This window comes from Anolis carolinensis, chromosome 5 (genome assembly GCF_035594765.1).
Source record: "Anolis carolinensis isolate JA03-04 chromosome 5, rAnoCar3.1.pri, whole genome shotgun sequence".
Taxonomy (NCBI): Eukaryota; Metazoa; Chordata; class Lepidosauria; order Squamata; family Dactyloidae; genus Anolis; species Anolis carolinensis.
In genome coordinates, this window is record NC_085845.1 from 198,902,246 (window position 1) to 198,918,652 (window position 16,407).

Sequence of the window (16,407 nt, forward strand, 5' to 3'; positions counted from 1 at the left end):
TTCATTTTACAGTTAGTGCTGCTTCTATTGCTCAAAGGCCTGGTCCCATAGCCAAGTTTTGAGATGTTTACGAAAGGATAGGAGCGAGGGAGCCTGCCTGATCTCATTATCCTCAGCATCCATGGTGGTCTTGGTTGTTCCAGGACCCACCATGGATACTAAAATCCATGGATGATCAAGTCACGTTATAAACAATGACATAGTATAATGGTTTCCCTTACATAAAATGGGGAAAAAATCAAGGTTTGCTTTTTGGATTTTAAAAAAATATTTTCAAGCCATGGATAGCTTAATACATGGATGCAGATTAGCCCGTCTGTGTTAAAACAAATACATGATTATTACTTCTACATAACCAATGCAACCTAGCTGGCACTTGGCTAGTGTTTCAACTGGACACACAGAGGGCAAATTCACACAACAATTTTTACCAACTCAAAACTACCAAGTAGAGATTATGAAGGGTTTGACTAACAATGTTCTTTTATTATGTGACCAGGAAAGGTAGCAAAGCACTGAATAGAAAGGAAGTCCATTATCAATGGCCAACATATCCCCTTGTATAATGCTGGCAACTTGAAGCCCCCAGATGGGGAGATGGTTTGTTTAGATTTGTGCTCATCTTTTCCGGCTGAAGACAGAGGCAAGCGTGCCGATTAATTCATAAAAGAGTTGAGACTGCTGAGCTGAAACTGTGTGCCTAATCTGTTCAGCCATGAGGAACGGAGCCATGCTCACACCTGAAGCGTGACTTCTTTGCTCCCTCACTTATCCCAATCTGACTGTCAGAATCTTATGGAGATTGCTACTTTGAAAGCATGTAACAAAACCCTGCCTTTGTTAAGATTTTGATACACTGAGTCTCACAGACTCAGGTCAAGACCTCGTAGCTTTGGGGCAAAACTTGTGGTGGGCACCCATCTCCACCTACCTACACCTTGCTGCCATGTCTTCTTCTTCCTCATTCTTTCTCCATAGAAGATCCTAGAGATTGGGCAACTTGTATCTGAAAACACTATGTGGCCCAAGTGTGTTGCCCACAAACACACACACATACCAGACCAGCTGAGTGAAGCACCTGATAGGTCTGAGTCCCATAAATTATAAATATAGACAACTGTGGCAGGGTCAAGGACCACCATTTTGTGGCTCAAGTTCATTGTGGGAGAACAAGGATCTCATTGTTGTGTGTTTTCAAGGCATTTCATCTTAGAAACTCTAACAACAGCATGGTGCAGTGGTGTCAATCTCATAGGACGAATTTTGGTAATTAAGACAGGTTCAAGGGCCACATTGTAAGCCTAAGACCCATTGTGGGATCACAAGAACTTCATTGTGGTATATCTTCAAGTCATTTCATTTCCAAAGACCCTAAGCTGACTACAAAAACACACACAGAGAGAGCAAAGGGCCCATAATTCTACTTCTGGTTCTCAAAAAATGAGTATTTTTTTAGTCTTAAAGGTGCAGAGAGGCCTCACAACCTGCTTCAAAGAGGAATTGCTTGCAAACTGCTTCAAAGCCTTCACTGAAAAAGGTCAAACTAGGGATTCTGGAGGGATCAAGGACCACAAGAAATAATATGTTTTTACCTTCTGCACAAAAAAATAGTTTCTTGTGCAGAAAATGCTGTTTTCTACACAATGAATCCATGTGCCAAACTGTGATGATTCTTGTCAGTCATATCATGGGTTCCGGACACTCAAAAAGTGTTTTTTCAAAGCATTTTTTAAAAAAATGGATAGTCTCTCCATTTCTATTTTGTGAAGATTTTTTTTTTTTGCAATCTTCTCATTTGCATCAGCCTTAACATTTCAGGTCTAAATAGTTATTTTGTGAAAAGTTTTAAATACAGATTTAGATTTCCCCTTATCTGAAATGCTTAGGACCAAACCCGCTTTGAATATAAATATTTTTTGCCAGATTTTGGAATACCTTTACTTGCAAACATGTCTAAAATGGAGAGATCTTGCAGATGGGACCCAAGTCTAAGCAAGGAATTCATTTATGTTTCATATGCACCTTATGCACATAGCCTGAAGATAATTATACACAACATTTTCAATTACGGTATTTTTGCGTGAAACAAAGTATGTGTAATTGAACCATCAGAAAGTGAAATTGTCGCCATCTCAGCCAGCCAGCTTTGGATTTTGAATATTTTGGCATACTGATTTCTGGATAAAGATGCTCAACCTGTATACACAAACCCACTATTGAGATGATGCAGATATTTGCTTGTTTGATGCCATATTTCTGATCCTATTTTTTCTGACTATTACTTTCTTGGCACAATTTCCTTTCCTTGCAAGATGCTCCTTTCTTCTCCCCGGAAGGGACATAGCATGGACCACAGCCAACTGAAGAATGTGAAAGGAACAATGTCACAATGGCATGAAGGCAATCCCATTTGGCAACAAGACAGTATTCTGGCAAGCAACTGAGATCCATTGAGAAAATAGATAGTGAGCCCAACATGAGTCAGAGAGAAATCTACAAACCTTCAACCTTGGCATTAATAAATTACATCACAGAGCTATGCAGCCAATCAAAAGGGTTAACTCAGTGACATCACAGAAGGCAAGTTCATCAAATTAGATTAAATGCAAGAGGAGAAAATATAAAAGACTAAGGTTGACTACATTTTCTTGAGTGGCTAACATTTTTGCTCCAACCACTGCAAGCTGCAACAGCAAATAAAAAGCAATGTCACATTACTAGGCTGGGCTTTAGCACACAGCTGGTAAATCACCAGCAGTAATAAATCTATGATTCGAAAGGTGGCCAGTTTGAAGCCCGGTCGGGGTGAGCACCTGACTGTCAAGCCCAGCTCACTGTTTACCTAAGCAGTTCAAAAACAGCTTAGAGCTGTAAGTAGAGAAATTAGGTATCACTAATAAGCAGGGGAGGTATTTTACGACACCATAAAAGAAAAAGACCAGAAATACCAGAGACCAAGGGGAAGGAGGAAGTCCTAATGACTCTTTGTCATAGAGAATGGAGCAACAGCAACCCCAGCGGCTGAATCCGAGCACAACTTCCAAGGCACCAAAGCTAGACTTCGACATAATACATCTCCTTTCTGTCTGTTCTGCCTGTCTGTCCAAACAGAATTGGATGTTTGCCATACTGTGATCTGCCCTGAGTCCCCTTGGGGAGATAGGGAGGAATATAAATAAAGTTTTATTATGATAATTTCCTGTTTCTTTTTTCCACCATATTTAGCCATTTTGAGAAGTTCTAAAAGGGAACTGGGACACAATATCTCACTTGAAAGTGGTTTTAAAGCAATTTTTTTGTATTTCGGGTGGGCAAATAATAGAATCATAGACACTTTAATGTTGGAAGAGACCACAAGTGTAATCTAATTCAACCACCTGCCATGAAGAAACAGCATTCATTGAAGATGGCCATCCAAATCTCTGTTCAAAGATCACCAAAGAAGGAGAAATCACCCCTTTCCAAGGCAATCCATTCAACTGTTGAGCAGCTTTTGGAGCATAAGACTGTTTTTTTTAAGGCAGAGTATCTGTTTAGGTAATTTTGATGCATATCAACTCCATATGTGAAATATCTACCTTTTTTCAAAAAAATGAAAATCAGATTTATTTGAATGTATCCCAGGATTTTGGGACTCACAAAAATAAAAGGAGCTGGGACATATATACCTTGGGAGTCCCTCTTAATACAGCCGTAGAACAGGCTAATATGCTTATGATCCATGCTAAAAATCACAGAAAAACCCTAATGCTTTGTTTTTTCACTAGTGAAATTTATAAGGTAAAGGTAAAGATTTCCCCTGACGTTAAGTCCAGTCGTTTCCAACTCTGTGGGTTGGTGCTCATCTCCATTTCTAAGCCGAAGAGCCGGCATTGTCCGTAGACACCTCCAAGGTCATGTGGCCAGCATGACTGCATGGAGTGCTGTTACCTTCCCGCCGGAGCAGTACCTATTGAGCTACTTACATTTGCATGTTTTCAAACTGCTAGGTTGGCAGAAGCTGGAGCTGACAGTGGGCGATCACTCCGCTCCCCGATTTGAACCTGGGACCTTTCGGTCTGCAAGTTCAGCAGCTCAGCACTTTAACACACTGAGCCACCGGAAGATTTATACAGCATGACGCCCATATCCACGAGGATACATTCCCAGACTTCATGTGGATACATCAAACTGCAGATAAGAGTGAACTCTATTGAAATGAAGGACTTCTTCCCCTGAGAGTCAAGCTGGGGGACCTAGAAAATGCTTTAAAAAGGTAAAAGTTTCCCCTGACGTTAAGTCTAGTCATGTCTGACTCTGGGGGTTGGTGCTCATCTCCATTTCTAAGCCGAAGAGCCGGTGTTGTCCGTAGACACCTCCAAGGTCATGTGGCCACTGGCATGACTGCATGGAGCGCTGTTACCTTCCCGCCGGAGCGGTACCTATTGATCTACTCACATTGGCATGTTTTCGAACTGCTAGGTTGGCAGGAAGAAAATGCTTACAAAGGCCATATATTTGCCAGGCATGGATCAATGAAACTGTGGATACTGGTTCCATGGACATGGGGATCCTGCTGGATTTTCAGCTCTACCCTGGTCTATAGGGTGCACCTATTGAATGCCCCACTCCAATTCCCAGTGTCTGTGTGTGCCTTCAGGTTGCATGTAGTTCACTCATGGTGAACATCATAAGGTTTTCTTGGGCAAAGAATAAATATTCGGAAGTGGTTCACCAGTCTCTTCCTCTGAAATAGATCTCACAGCACCTAGGATTCGTTGGCAGTCTCCAACCCAATCCCTAACCAGGGCTGACCCTGCTTGGCTTCCAAGATCAGACAGGAACGGGTGCCTGTAGGTATGTAGCCCACCCCCCTGCCAAGGCAAAGATGTCGTTTTTAGCGGCTTCAATGCCTTCATGCTGGAAGACAAGCCATCCAGATAAAACAGCTCCAAATGGAACACCTCGTTATACCAACAACTCAACACCGAATCCCCGGGCTTTGCTCCTTTGTATGTTTTTAATCATTTTGTCCTCCTGCTGAGATCGATGCCTTTAATAAAAAAGGAAATTCCTTTCGATGACACCAGAGCAAGGCCAGGGAGGCTGCTGAGAAAAAGCCTGCCAGGCCAAGCCCGGCAATGGGGTGTGGGTCGGAAAAATCCCCTTCATTTTCCTCGGATGTCGAATTCTGGTTTTGATCTCCTGCCTTTTATGAACAGAAAGACGAGAGGAGGCAAAAGGTCTTGGGCAACATCTCCCCAGGTCCTTTGGAGATGCGCGGGAGGCAATTATCTAAACAATCCAGAGACCAGAAAGATTAAGTAGGGCTGATCTGGAACTCCAGGTGGGCTGTGTGCGGATGGCATTGGCAAAGAACAATGGCGGAGAGAAAGTGTCGCCCTCCGGAAGCCATGACTCCAGATCATCATCGCTCCCAATAAGACCGTGACAAATCATCTGAACTGGAGCAATTTGGGAACAAAAGAAGATAAATTTGGGACCAAATGTTTCCTCAAAACATCTAATATTGCCTTTCTTATCTGTTTGCTACACTTCAAAGCTTTCCATCAACTATACATTACCTGATTGGCTGGGATCATGTTCCCAAACAATGTGGAAACCCATATGCTTCCCTAATTGGTAGGGATTATTATCCCAGTTTAGAAAATATAATCTTCCTGATTGATTGGGATCATATTCCTAATCAGTGTGGCAACCTGTATCCCTCATTGATGGGCTCGGAGAATCATCCTGGCCCATTGGGAATCCCTGATTGATTGTCAATATCAGTTCTTGTCAATGTTCAAGACAGTCAAAGTACAGTCAAAGTGATATATCAACATGCTATACATTTGGCATGTTTTTACTTATGTCTCTGTATAGGTTTCGAGATGTATTTGTTTTAATTTATGAAAATTACCTTCAGTTTTGTGGGGAAATGGAATATAGATGATGATGATGATGATGATGATGATGATGATGATGATGATGATGATGATGATGACAACGACAAGTCTCAACTGATGTGAGCAATCAGAACACTTTTACATACAAAATTTGAAAGTGATGCTTTCAGGGATTAATGGCTACATTTTTGAAAACTTGTCTACATATGGACAAATGCTGCAGCTTCTCACCACATCCTCACAGGACTCATGGTTGTGATGCAATGATCTCTCCCCACAGTCATGATAAATATGGTCAAAGAATCATCATAATTAAACTCAGACAATCTTTTGATGAGATAATCTGGCATCTCCAGAATTCTCAGCAGATTCTTTTCCAATTGCTTCTGGTCTCCACTGGTGACTTATGGTGACCTTATGAATGAGAATCCTGGGCTGGGCTGTGGCGTAGCTAGTTAGTAGCCAGCTGCAATAAATCACTACTGACCGAGAGGTCATGTAATCAAAGCCCAGGTCGGATTGAGCTCCCGACCATTTAAGAGCCTAGCTCACTATTGAGCTAAGCAGTTTGAAAGACAGTTGTATCTGTCGAGTAGAAAATTTAGGTACCATTTTATGCGGGGAGGCTAATTTAACTAATTTATGACACCATAAAAACTTCCAGCAGGGTGTGGAAAGGAAGGAAGTACTTCATCAAGGACTCAGTGTCACAAGTGGTCAATGAAGCAGCAGCTCCCTCTGTGGTCGGAATCGAGCATATCCTCATGAAGCCGGAAGCTGATAAATGTTAAATTGCTTCTGTGTCTGTCTATATGTATTTATTTATTTGTTTACAGTATTTATATTCCGCCCTTCTCACCTCAAAGGGGACTCAGGGCGAATCACATTGCACACATATAAGGCAAACATTCAATGCCATAACATAGAACAGAGACAGAGACAGATGCAGGAACGGGCTGGCCTCGAACTCACGACTTCTTGGTCAGAGTGATTTGTTGCAGCTGGCTGCTAACCAGCCTGTGCCACTGCCCGGCCTATATGTCGTATGTCTAATGGCATTGAATGTTTGCCATGTATATGTGCATTGTGATCCACCTGCGTCCCCCTCGGGGTGAGAGGGGTGGAATATAAATACTGTAAATAAATACATACATACATGTCATGCCAGACGCGACCCATGCCTGAGGTCAGTGCCCCGCTTCCTCGCCGCACTGGAAAACCGGTTCAGAGACCGGCTAGAGCAATTGAGGGCTCGAGACCAGCTGAAAGGCATAAAGCAGAGGGACAAAACAGTGCCCGAGTACGCAGAGGAATTCCTCCACCTCGCGGAAAGGGTACCAGAGTGGTCTGAAGTGACCAAAGTGGAATTATTTAAAGAGGGACTACGCCCCGAGATTTTCAGCTGGGCAGCGCACAGAGATGACCCCGAAACGCTCCAGGGATGGATTCAACTAGCGGGGCGCGTTGAATCCACCCTGGCCCAAGTAAAGCGCTTCAGGAGCAGCGGCGGCCAGCAAAGACCGGTGACGAGAGGTCGAGGAGAAACGAGGAAGCAGGAAAGACCCGGAGGGAGGCCGGGGATTCCCTCCAGAGGAGACGACAACAAACCTAAACCGGGATGCTTTGTATGTGGGAAGACAGGCCATCGAGCAGCAGAATGCTGGGCCCGGAAGGGGGAGCCGCCAAAACCCCCAAAGCCCAAGCCAGCAACCGGGAGGCGTGCGGAAGAGGAGGTGCAAGCCCCAGAATCTTCAGAAAAACTGGTGAGTCGGGACAAACGCATGATAGTAGTGCCAATCTGCCTCTCGGGGCTAGAGAATCGGGCCACCTGCAAGGCATTTGTGGATTGTGGTTGTTCTAGAAACATTATAACTCCGGAATTAGCAGGAGCGCTGAAATGCCAGCAGATGGCGCTTGACTCCCCAATTGCATTTTCGCAGCTAGATGGATCAGTCGCTGCTGGGGAAGTATCTACAAAGGAAATACGGGGGGTCCCATGTAAAATAGGCAAATGGGAAGGAAGAATATCCTTTGTGATAGCCCCTATTGCCGCATACCACGTAATATTAGGGATACCATGGCTCGAACAGGCTAATCCTGAAGTAGATTGGAGAGGAAAGAGCCTAGCATTTAAAGAACAGCAGACGCAATGGGAGATAAGCAAAATTGCAGAAGAGGAGGACGAGGGAGATGAAACAGGTGAAATAGACCCACAGCTATTGCCACCTGAATACAGAGACTTTGTGGATGTTTTCAATCAGAAAGAAGCAAGTAAATTACCTCCCAAAAGGAATATAGAAGTAGAAATTGAAATAACCCCAGGAGCAAACTTACCAAAACCAAAAGTGTATCCCATGTCTGTGCAGGAGAAGGAGGAATTGAGGAAATATATTGATAAAAACCTGGCGCGAGGCTTCATTAAGCCATCCAATTCTCCTCTCGGGGCCCCAGTGTTATTTAGGAGAAAGAAAGACAACTCCCTAAGATTGCATTGATTATCGAAATTTAAATGCAATTACTAAGGACAATAAATACCCTATGCCCTTAGTAAAGGATTTAATTACCGTATTGAAGAAAGGGAGCATATTTACTAAACTGGATTTAATTGAAGCATATCATAAATTAAGAATCAAACCGGAGGATACTTGGAAAACTGCATTTTCCTGCGCATTCGGCCATTTTGAATATAAAATTTTGCCTTTCGGATTAAAAAATGGAGGCGGTTGCTTTATGCAGCTTATAAATGAAATACTACACCCATTGTTGTACAGAGGGGTATTCATATTTCTTGATGATATCTTGATTGTGAGCGAAGATAAGGAAAAGCACGTAAAATTGGTCCGGGAAGTTTTGCAGAGACTAAGAGAAGCAAAGCTGTACGCAAAACTGTCCAAATGTGAATTTAATAAAACTCAAATTGACTTTCTGGGGTATCGGATATCTCCAGAAGGGTTAGCTATGGATCCAGCTAAAGTATCAGATGTGAAAGAATGGGGAGTGCCTCAAACAAGGAGGCAGTTGCAATCATTTCTGGGGTTTGCAAATTTTTATAGATCCTTCATAAAAGGCTTCGCGCAAATAACCGCACCCCTTACTGAACTTTTAAAAACAAAAGGGAAAGGGGAGACAGCAAAAGTAAAAGCTCCTGGCGCCAAACTGGGTTGGACGCCAGAATGCCAAAAGGCATTTGAAACCCTAAAAGAATGCTTCACAGAAGGACCCATCCTAAAACACCCCGATATCAGGAGCCCTTTCATAATCCATTGCGATGCCTCAGACTGTGCGTACGGGGCAGTACTATTGCAAAAAGATCAAAATGGGAACTTAAAACCCTGCGGATATTTGTCCCGGAAGTTCAGCGAAACTGAAAAATGTTGGCCAATATGGGAAAAAGAGGCATTAGCCATATTAAAAGCCTTAGAATGCTGGCGACACTTCCTCGAAGGAAGCGGAATCCCATTTGAAATTTGGTCTGACCATAAGAACCTCCAGTATTTAAAGTCTCCTCGAAAATTGTCCCCCAAACAAATTAGATGGGCGCAATACTTCAGCAGGTTCGATTTCCAATTAAAGTTTTTTCAAGGGAAGCAGAATGTCTTGGCAGATGCTCTTTCACGCATGCCTCAACACGGAGGCATAACCACAGCAAAAGAGGGAACAATATTCTCTGATAAACAATGGGGCTTAGCTGTCAGGACAAGAGCGCAAACCCAAAAGGAGAACACTGCTATTGTTGAACTCGACGGGGAAGATAATTGGGGAAACGAACTGAAACAGTCTTATGAAGGAGATCAGTGGATCGCATCCAACGCAGAAAAGGGGGAGCAGAAGGGGGGATTTTGGTTTGTGAACAAGAAACTGTATATCCCAGCAACATTAAGGATTAAAATTTTGCATCGTTTTCACAATAACCAGAGCGCTGGTCATACAGGAATTACAAAAACAACAAAGGCAATAGCAAAACATTGCTGGTGGCCAGGGATGAGGAAGGACATAAAGAATCATATTGTTCAATGTGATGATTGTGCCAGAAATAAATCGAGAGGAGGGAAGCCAATGGGATTATTACAAACAGTAGCAGAACCTACCAGACCTTGGGAATGTGTAGCTATGGACTTTGTGGGGGAACTACCGGTTAGCAAAGGACATCGTTATATTTGGACAGTATTAGACCTGTTTTCTAAACAGGCCCACTTTATAGCACTGACGAAACTACCATCAGCCGAGAAACTAGCTGAATTGTACATAAACCACATTTACAAACTGCATGGATGTCCCAGTAGAGTGGTCAGTGACAGAGGAGTACAATTCACAGCAAAATTTTGGGAAAAATTCTTGGAAATGCTAGGAGCAGAAAGGAGTCTAAGTTCTGCTTTTCACCCCATGACAAACGGGGCAGTAGAACGTACTCAGCAGACACTTGGGCAGTTCCTTCGAATGTACTCTAACATGAGACAAAATGACTGGTCTAGGTGGTTGGCTTTTGCAGAACTAGCTTTTAATTCGACTATACATTCAGCAACAAATAAAACCCCCTTTGAAGTGGTTTACGGGTATGAAATACAGCCTTTGCCCCAGTTGCCAAGATGGACAGAGAATGAGGAAACAGAGGCAGGGAAATGGAAAACGCAAATGCTAGAATGCTGGAGTCAAGTGACTGCATCCTTAAAGGAAGCACACAAAAAGTATAAAGCGTTCGCAGACAGAAAGAGGGTGGAAGGCGATAAACTGGATAAAGGAGATCTAGTGTGGTTAAGTACCCAAAACATCAAATTGGGGCTACCTTCGAGAAAATTGGGCCCCAAATATATTGGACCATTCAGAATACAGGGTGTTATCAATGAAGTAACTTTCCAGTTGGCATTGCCAAAAAGTTTAGGGAAAATACACCCAGTATTCCATCGCAGCTTGCTGAAAAAATACATGGGGACTTTGGACAAAATGGACACATAGAGTTATTGTTTGATTTGTTTCAGGATTATGATGAAAGAAGAACCGAAGAGGAGGACGAAGAAAACGAGGGCGCCATGTCATGGAGCCAAATCCCAGGGCTGAATTTCCAAGCCCTGAATCTGGCTTCATAACATAACATAAATAACCCTGCAAGCACCTGGCGGGAGAAGATAAAATGAGCCTGGGAACTCAGGGTTGGAAGTATAAACAATTATAATTGATATAGTGTGTGGGAATGGTAGTAATGTGATCCAGAGGGTGGGATTTGATGATGATATTTGCGTGTGGTATTACGTTGCATCAGAAGTGATAAAATTGGATGTATGTAAACATTAGGTCATTCTCGACTTTTCCAAAGTCATGTATTCTTCAATAAAGATTGGATTTGAGAGCAGCTATCTTTGATCTGCGTTCAGACTGGTCCTTTGAAGTGAGCCTGACACATACATACATAAATCCTCCAGGACCTAGTCATCAATGGTCCTGCTCCAGTCTTGCAAACTTGGGGCTGTGGCTTCCCAGGTTGAATGAATCCACTTGTAGTACAGTCATTCCAGCAATGGACTAACCAAAGGGAGGTGGGTGTCAAAGCTCTGAATGTTGGGCTTTGGATGTTGCAGAGGAAGGAAGAGAAAACCAAACTTCATGGCAACCAAAACAACCCCATATGTCGCTCTCATAACTGAAATCTTTAGTTTGCATTTAGCACCGACAAAATGTAGTCTATGCCTTCCACAATCAACAGCAGGGGTCCTCAAACTTTTGAGGCAGAGGGCCGGTCCACAATCCTTCAGACTGTTATGAGGCCAAATTATCATTTGAAAAAAAATACAAATTCCTATGCATACTGCACGTGTCTTATTTGTAGTGAAACAACAACAACGAAAGAACAATACAATATTTAAAAATGAAAACAATTTTAACCAACATAAACCTATCAGGATTTCAATGGAAAGTGTGGGCCTGCTACTGGCCAATGAAATAGTCAAGTTAATTAGGATTGTTGTTGTTGTGTGACTTCAAGTCATTTCAGACTTTGGCCAAGCCTAAGTCTAAAATTAATTATTTATTTACAGCATTTATTTACTACATTTATATCCCACCCTTCTCACCCTGAAGGAGACTCAGAGCAGCTATATGTACATACAATATATTATATTATTAGCATAGCGCAATATTAGCATTATATAATTCTATATTGAACTATACCACTATACTATTATATGTTATGTAATATATAACATATAATTAATATTGTTATATGGTATTATTATTATTAGTATTATATTGTATAACATAATATTATTATCAATATTATATGTATATACAATATATTATATTATTAAAACTAATACAAAAATATATTATAAAACTGAGGGCGGGGGCCAGGTAAATGACCTTGGAGGGCCACATCCGGCCCCCGGGCCTTAGTTTGGGGACCCCTGATCAACAGTATGGTCACCGTCTGTCCAAAAAGCAGTAACTCCTACCCAACAACAGTTGTAGCCCTGAAAAATAGGATTACTCAGCCATTCTCATAAGATACCGATAATTCAGTAACAGGTCTTTGCCTCTGCTGTTGTCAGGTTTAAGGCACAGGGTTAGAGAAGAGATAATGAAATCAAACAAAAAAGTCTGTTTTTGGGTTAGGCTCACCTGGAGTAATAATGTGTCCAGTTCTTGGCACCACAATTCAAGGAGAATATGAACAAAGTGGAATGTGTCCAGAGAAAGATAACTTTTTAAAGCAGGCATGGGCAAACTTTGGCCCTCCAGGTGTTTTGGACTCCAACTCCCACAATTCCTAACAGCCGGTAGGCTGTTAGGAATTGTGGGAGTTGGAGTCCAAAACACCTGGAGGGTCTAAGTTTGCTCATGCCTGTTTTAAAGTGGATATCCAGTCAAAGATGTGTATTCTTTAACTTTGGATAGTATATTTATTTATTTATTTACAGCATTTATATTCCGCCCTTCTCACCCCGAAGGGGACTCAGGGTGGATCACATTACACATATAGGCAAACATTCAATGCCTTTTAACATAGAACAAAGACAAACAAACATAGACTCCGAGCGGGGCTCGAACTCATGACCTCCTGGTCAGAGTGATTCATTGCAGTTAATTGCACTGGCTTGCTCTCCCGCCTGCGCCACAGCCCGGGTATAGGGAAGGGTTAACCACTGTGGTGGAAAAAAGTAGGAAATGTTCAATGAAAACATGTTTTTGTGTTTGTATTGAAGATATCCAATTTTTCCATGGGGGAAAGGGAAAATCAGGGAAAGGAAAATGAAAGAAGGTAGGTAGGTAGGGGTAATGCAGTTATTGTTAGTAAGTCTTTACAAATATCTAATCTGTTGCAGAGACTGTTTGACCATGGAATATGCTGCCTGGGAATATGGTTGAGTATCTTTCTCTGGAGGCTGGATGGATATCTGCAAGGAGGGCTTGGATGGTGTTTTCCTGCATGGCAGAAGGGGGTTGAATAAGACAGCCCTTGGGGTCTCTTCCAACTGTATCAAAGGCCTGTGACTTACAAAAGCCACCGAGAAAGAAGAAAAGAATGCCACATCTGGAGGTTTTATGGGGTGAGACATTTGATACACCCATCTCCCTTTTCACCTTTTCTTCTCACTGGCAGAACTGGAGCCGGACTCTAATGAAACCAAGTTGCCGTGGGATGAGTTGTCATTTTAATCAGATGCAGCCTGGTTATGACCCCGCTGGCTGCGCATGGAGCCAGGACAGGGATCACGAGCATGATGCAGCCAAAGGGATAGTGTCGCTCCTCTATGATCTTGCCTTTTATTAGGCTTTTATCCTTTTTCTCTGAGTCTCTCTGGTTTCATTTAGATGACGAGGCGGCTGAGGATGCAACCTAAAGAGCTACCTTAAAGTGGATCCATGCATTTTCAGAAAAAAGCAAGCTTTAGTAGTATTTTCATCCACTTACGCCTAGCTTAATACTAATGGGGGGCTCTGAAAACCTCTTGAATTTCAAGGACTGCACTTCGTCTCCAGACCCACGGCACTGTTTATGGGACTTTTGTTCTCCCCAGAACAGGAGGGCCCTCTGTTCTTTTGCCAGCAAGCTTTCGGGTTGTCTGGACCGTGATGAAAGAGGCGCATGGCTCAAAACCCATTCACAGAGCCTGCCTCTTGCTTTGAATTGGAATATCATCTGCTTTGCCTTTTCTTCCTAAGCAAAAAGAAACAGATCCATCCGCACCTCATGCCCAAAACAACAGCTGGATGCTGCTAAAGTGGCTTGGTCTTTGAAGGGCGCAGCTAGACTAACCTGATGGATTCACACGACTGAAGAATTGGATAGGAACCCAAAGAAAATCTAGTCCAGGACTGTGCAAGATTCATAGAAATCACCTGGATATTGAAAAGTATATTCATTTGACAGTGTAGATCAGGCACCAGCAAAGTTCAGCCCTCCAGGTGTTTTGGACTTCAACTCCCACAATTCCTAACAGCCGGGAGTTGATGCCCAAAACACCTGGAGGGCTGAACTTTGCCTATGTCTGGTGTAAATGTCTGGTGTATGTCTGGGGTCGGGCTGTGGTGCAGGCTGGTTGGTAGCCATCTGCAATAAATCACTATGACCAAGAGGTCATGAGTTAAAGGCCAGCCCATGTCGGAATGAGCACCCCACCATTAAAATAAAAAAATAGCCCAGCTCATTGTTGACCTAAGCAACGTGAAAGACAGTTGCATCTATCAAGTTGGAAATTTAGGTACCACTTAAGTGGGGAGGCTAATTTAACTAATTTAAGACACCATAAAAATCGTCCAGCAGCATTTGGAATGGGGAAGTATCCAAGGACTCGGCGTCACAGTGGATGATGAAACAGCAGCTCCCCCTGTGGCCGGAATCAAGCATACCCTCAGGAAGGTACCACTTATGTGGGGAGGCTAATTTAATTAATTTACGACACCATAAAAAATCGTCCAGCAGCGTTTGGAATGAGGAAGTATCCAAGGACTCGGCGTCACAGTGGATGATGAAACAGCAGCTCCCCCTGTGGCTGGAATCAAACATACCCTCAGGAAGCTGGAGAAGGTTAAATTGCCTCTGTGTCTCAGTCTCTGTTTCTATGTTTATATGGCACTGAATGTTTGCCATTATATGTGCACATTGTGATCCACCCTGAGTCCCCTTTGGGGTGAGAAGGGCAGAATATAAATACTGCAAATAAATAAATAAATAAATAAATGCATCCTATCATTCTGAAGACTAGTGTTAAATTCCCCACTCCAGGCATCATCACACTGTCGCCTTCCAGCTGTTTGGGTCTCCAGCTCCTAGAATTCCTGAACATTGAACAAGCTGACTAGGGCTTCTGGGAGGTAGAGGTCAAAAACAGCTGGAGAGCTCCAGTTTGATGATGTCTGGTGTACACTGTAGAATTAATGCTATTTGACACCACTTTAACTGCCATGGCTCCGTGTTATGAAATCATGGGGTTTGTAACTTGGTTAGGCACCTGTACTCTTTGGCAGAGAAAGCTGGAGAGCTTGTAAAACTACAATTCCCAGGATTACATAACATTGAACCATGGCAGTTCAAGTGGAATTAAACTGCATTACTTCCAGTGTGGATGCAGCCTAAGTCCTCCAGCTCTTTAGGTCTTCCAGTGCAACTCTGTGGTCAACTTCTGCTAGACCTAGAGATTCTTTGAAAGAATATTTACAAAAGGAAAATAAATAAATATTTATATAAAATTGGACTAAGGAAACTTCCTGGGAATACAACATAAAACAAAAGTAGTTAAATTTTCCTTAACTACAAATTCAAAATATATGAATAAAGACAATAACAAAGAGGACTACATCCAGAGCTCTGGAAGTTATAGGGAAAATAGCAACTGGTCAACTACATAATTTCCTTCTTTTTTTCTTTTCTTTCTTTTTTAACTTGTTTTGTTTTGGTTATTTTTTTTTCCTTCACACTATTCTGGTAATTTGGTAGTGGTTATCTTGATACGATTTCTTGTTTTTTTGTAACAAGAAATGTACAAGTTGCTTGTAAATTGCACAATAAAAAATATTTGGGGAAAAAAAAGATTCTTTGACAGAACACTTTTCTAGTCATTTCTAGGGCCTCCTGCATGATTCTATAGCCAGTAACCTGCAGAAATTTATAATAGAGTCATACTGGAGAACCTAGGGATCCATAGAGAGTTGTAGTCTTGGATAAAAAGAGATAGCATTTTTTAAAATTTGCAGTTTTCCAGTTTTGACAAGGGGGTCCCTAACCCCAGTGAATGCCGAGGGCTGATCATATTTTATTATTTATTTATTTATTTATTTACAGCATTTATATTCCGCCCTTCTCACCCCGAAGGGGACTCAGGGCGGATCACATTACACATATTAGGCAAACATTCAATGCCTTTTAACATAGGACAAAGACAAACAACAACATAGCTCTGAGCGGGCCTCGAACTTATGACCTCCTGGTCAGTGATTCATTGCAGTTAATTGCACTGGCTTGCTCTCCCATCTGCACCACAGCCCTGTATTATCCAACAATATCCACCACAGCCACAGCCCCGTATTA

The 16,407-nt window shown here is 42.4% G+C and overlaps 1 protein-coding gene across 2 annotated transcripts in view; it reads right to left on the reverse strand.

The window, feature by feature from the left end:
* The window catches only part of plxna4 (plexin A4), a 612,214-nt gene that overhangs the window by 358,823 nt on the left and 236,984 nt on the right, over positions 1–16,407 (reverse strand). The window contains exon 4 of one of the 2 annotated variants that reach the window (XM_062981246.1): positions 1–16,407. This exon is cut by the window's left edge and continues 34,652 nt beyond it; it is cut by the window's right edge and continues 21,473 nt beyond it. The exons of the other annotated variant lie outside the window; for it this stretch is intronic. The gene's annotated coding sequence lies outside the window, so the exon portion shown is untranslated. 2 annotated transcript variants of the gene reach the window in all.